The 5,000-nt window shown below is 43.1% G+C and overlaps 1 pseudogene across 1 annotated transcript in view; it reads left to right on the forward strand.

Moving 5' to 3' along the window:
- The window catches only part of LOC308158232 (receptor tyrosine-protein kinase erbB-4-like), a 176,768-nt pseudogene that overhangs the window by 136,478 nt on the left and 35,290 nt on the right, over nt 1–5,000 (forward strand). The window contains exon 13 of the transcript in view: nt 4,201–4,333. The product of the transcript in view is annotated as a receptor tyrosine-protein kinase erbB-4-like (transcript). The remainder of the gene's footprint in view (nt 1–4,200; nt 4,334–5,000) is intronic.

Consider the following 5,000-nt stretch of genomic DNA (forward strand, 5'->3'; position numbering starts at 1 on the left):
GAACACCCACTGTCCTGTACACGTGCTGCACATTCACATGGCCACAACAGCGTTGTTTGTGATCAGAGTTTGTGAACGGTTGTTCATCTACTTTGCGAACCTTGCAAGGGTAGTGCTGTGTTCCGCACAGCGCCTCTCCCATTGAATTGTGGGGGCCATTGTTGAGGCTTACAATTGTCTGGGATTGTAGTGTGTAATTGATTCCTATGCAAATATTCATTCCGAAATCACATGAACTATTATCCTTGCACTCAGTTGGACTCAATTCAATTTATTGAGTGACTTGTTGAAGACATGTTTCTATTTGAGTAGAGTATCATAGCAAAGGGTCTGAATACATTAAATGAGGTATGTCTGTATTTAAATTTGAATACAGTTGCAAACATTACCAAAAAACATGTTTTCGCTTTGTCATTATGTGTGGATTGATGGCAATTTAAAAAATATTTAATCCATTTTAAATTCAGTCTATAACCCAAGGAAATGTGGAAAAAGTGAAGGGGACTGATGTTCTTGAGTCATTGTACTTGTATCCATACAGGTTTTCAATTTGGGTCAGGCAATCAGGCCATTTTGCAGGGTCCCATAGGTCAAACCATGTTGACTGGAAGAGAACTAGAGGTTATGAATGAAGGAGATGAGGGAGACCCCTCACCTTGTTGCCCCTCTCGCTCGGAGCTTGTGAAGCGTGGTCGCTAGATAAAGGTCAGGCGGTAGTCAGGGTTACCTGCCTGCAAGCTCTCCACTCCACGGATTTCACGTTAACAAACTATAGTTTTGGTTAGGATGGTTAGGACATCTACTTTGTGCATGACAACAATTGTTTACAGGCAGATTATTTCATTTATAATTCACTATATCACAATTCACTATATCACAATTCACTTTATCACAACTCACTATATCACAATTCCAGTGGGTCAGAAGTTTACATAGTTCACATAAGCTGACTTTGCCTTTAAACAGCTTGAAAAATTCCAGAAAATGATGTCATGGCTTTAGAAGCTTCTGCTCAATTGGAGGTGTACCTGTGGATGTATTTTAAGCCATACCTTCATACTCAGAGGGCCGGTTTCACAGACAAGGCTTACGCCTAATCCTAGACTAAAAAACATCTTCAATGGAGATTTTACATTGAAAGTGTGATTTAGTCCAGGACTAGGCTTAAGCCTTGTCTCTGAAACCGGCCCAGAGCGTCTTTGCTTGACATCATGGGAAAATCTAAATAGATCAGCGAAGACCTCAGAAAAGAAATTGTGGACCTCCATAAGCCTGGTTCATCCTTGGAAGCAATTTCCAAACGTCTGAAGTACCACATTCATCTGTACAAACAATAGTACACAAGTATAAACACCATAGAACCACGCAGACATCATAACGCTCGGGAAGGAGACGTTTTCTGTCTCCTAGAGATGAACTTAGGCGTGAAAAATGAAAATCAATCCCTGAACATCAGCAAATGACCTTGTGAAGATGCTGAAGGAAACAGGTACAAATATCTACACTCACCGAACACTTGAAAACCTACAGATGATCATTCATTCAGGTGGTATAATGGTGTGTGGAATCTTTTCTTCACTTTGTGCCCGTAAATACCAATCAATCATTGCTTGAATGCCACAACCTACTTCAGTATTGTTGCTTATCATGTTCATCCGTTCATGCCCACAATGTACCGAACCAAACCCATGGCTATTTCCATCATGATAATACACCATGTCACAAAGAAAGTCATCTCAAACTGGTTTCATGAACATAACAATGAGTTCAGTGTTCTTCAGTGGCCTTCCCAGTCACCGGATCTGAATCTAATAGAACACCTTTGGGATGTGGTAGAAGGGGAGATTCACAACTTGAAAGTGCAGAATCTCAAAGAAATGTTTCCAACATCTTATGGAATCAATACCACGAAGATTTGAGGCTGTTTTCAGAGCAAAGGTAGGCCCCTCCCAGTATTAGTATAGTGTTACTAATAAAGTGTTCATTGAGTGTACATCTACAGTAAAATAACCTGATATATAATATAACATAACCTGAAAGGCCACTCAGCAAAGAAGAAGCAGAAGAAGAAAATTAAAATTATTAAATTATAATTAATTATTAAGAAGCCACTGCTCCAAAAATGCCATAAAAAAGCCAGACTATGGTTTGCAGCTAAAATATCTTACTTTTTGGAGAAATGTCCTCTGGTCTGATCAAACAAAAATGTAACTATTTGGCCATAATGACCGTTGTTACGTTTGGACGAAAAAGGGGCAGACTTGCAAGCCGAAGAACACCATCCCAAACGTAAAGCACAGGAGTGGCAGCATCATGTTGTGGGGGCGCTTAGCTGCAGGAGGGACTGGTGCACTTCATAAAATAGATGGAATCATAAGGAAGGAAAATTATGTGGATATATTAAAGCAACATCTCAAGACATTAGCCAGAACCGACCTAGAAACCTGATTCAGTTACATCAGTTATGACAGGAGGAATGGGCCAAAATTCCACCAACTTATTGTGGGAAGCTGGTGGAAGGCTACCCAAAAGTTTGACCCAAGTTAAACAATGTAATGGCAATGCTACCAAAATACTAACTAAGTGTATGTAAACATCTGACCCACTGGGAATGTTATGAAAGAAATAAAAGCTGAAATAAATCATTCTGTTTACTATTATCCAGACATTTGAAAAAAAAAATTTTTTAAAGTAGTGATCCTAAGACAGGGAATGTTTATTAGGATTAAATGTCAGGAATTGTGAAAAACTGAGTTGAAATGTTTTTGGCTAAGGTGGATGTAAACTTCTGACTTCAACTGTAGCTCCACAGAGTGCATCTCCTGACGTCAAACGTGACGTTTAGCAACTTCCGGGTCCAAACCAGAAATTCCCTCCACCAGAGTACCAGTGTACTACAGCGGTAGAATGACAGTTCAATCGTTGTTTAGACTCGGATCTATTCATACAACAAGGGACACAGCACTTTCCCATTTTTCCCATATTTGTCAGCGTCTTTGAGCCTCGGAAAAGCGCTATATAAATATAATTTATTATTATTATTACTGAGGCATTTCGAAGAGAGCGCCTCAGCCAACTTTGGACCCGGAAACACGTCACGACTTAACAACCGAATAGTGAGGGCTCTCTCTCATCTCCTTCTGAGAACCTAGGATACATTCCTAACCTCTATTTCTGTGATTTTCGGGAGAGTGACTCCATTCAATCCACTGGAGTATTTCCCCCCCACTTTAACTGTACTGTGGATATAAGGATTTTGCTTTTGTGACAACTAGTAAGGAAAGCATTTTCCTCATGAGTTATTGAATGTGTTTGGCTTATCCAGGCATCCCTAAGATCATCAATCACAAGAAACCTGATCCGTCTTGACTCCATTATAGCTCCAGCACCATTCAAACTTCCAATCCAGCTGTTTGTTCGCTGGGGTCTAAAGAGAGCAATAGCATCTACAGATAAACACGTTTATTCTGTCAGTGGGTGTGTGTGGTTGAGAGAGACACGCCTGTCACGTGGATAAAAGACCAGAGAGAGAGAGAGAGAGAGAGAGAGAGAGAGAGAGAGAGAGAGTGAGAGATACAGAGACAGAAAGACATGGACATACTAGTTTCTCTGGTGTTGGTCCTGCCAAGCTGTGGTTGATGTCATTAGCGTGTTAATGAGTGTGTGGTGTGCAGCGATCAATAGCTCCGTCAAAGAGGCCTCTCCATTAGTCTGTTCTCCTGGAATCGACCAGGGGGGAGGCAGCAGGGCAGACTAGCCTGTCTGGGGACAGAGGTGTCAGTCAACCGGGGATCGTCAATGAGGAAAGCAAGAGGGTAGAGGAAGGGCAGCGAGATGAAGTTGGATGAACATCAGCAGCATTGATTGTTATGCTTACACTTTAAAGCAGTGCTTTAGCAGACATGGCCTTCAGCAGCACTGGAGGTATGGAGAATACTGATTATTTGGTTTGCCACCTTTGCTGCCCCCTTATCTCAGTGAACATTCTCTATGGAACAAAATCACCACAGTTCCAAGCTGTACACCCTGCCTGAATTTGCACATGTAGGCTACGCATTATAATAACCATTTTCTCACCTTATTATCTTGAACATCTTTGACACTTTTTTGTGTGTGTGTGTGTGTGTGTGTGTGTGTGTGTGTGTGTGTGTGTGTGTGTGTGTTTGTGTGTGTGCGCGTGTGCGCGTGTGTACTCTGCAGCCCAACAGCAGATGGTGTGTGACCGTCTGTGCTCTGATGGTGGCTGTTGGGGCCCGGGGCCTGACCAGTGCCTGTCCTGCAGATACTTCAGCAGGGGCCGCACCTGTGTGGAGTCATGCAACCTCTACGAAGGGTGAGTCAACCAATCACCCGTAATGCTAGCATGCATTACTGTACAAGGAACCCCCCCGACACCGACCCCCCCCCCCCCCCCCCCCCCTCAATATCAGTCCTTGAATGTCTTCATTTATTTCATTTAATATATTTATGTGTTTTTTCGTGAGTCGATATTTGCATTCTGGACTCTCCTCGCTAGAAGAGCACATCAAAAGACCCAGAGAAGAGAACCCAACAGGGAAAACTCCTCCGTCATCCCGGTCGCCCTGGCCACTCGTGACTCTTCAGTGAACGAGGAGACGCTGTGAATAATAATATCCCTGTCAAAACACGAGCTAAAATAAGAAACTTACAAATAGCTAGTCTACTGAAAAACAAACATGACTTCTCCCTGTCAGGTTAGATTGTTCCCATCGGGGGGGGGGGGGGGGGCGGGGGGGGTTGGGAGGGGTGAGTGTATGTGTGTTTTTTTCCGATCATGCCTACTTGTTGCCTCGTCTTCTCCAGTGTGTTTTATGGGAGGGTGGCTTTGAAGTGGAAGGGAAAACAGCTCACAGCTGAGGCTTTGAAGAATAGAGGGAAAAGGGGTGCTGCTGTGAGCAGCTGGAGAGCTCCATCCACACAGCCTTGATCTAGTTGGATGGGGCAGGAGGAGAGGCTAGCTCTTTCACCAGGTCGACATC

This window comes from Nansenia antarctica (assembly GCF_963989245.1).
Source record: "Nansenia antarctica genome assembly, chromosome: 5".
Lineage (NCBI taxonomy): Eukaryota > Metazoa > Chordata > Actinopteri > Argentiniformes > Microstomatidae > Nansenia > Nansenia antarctica.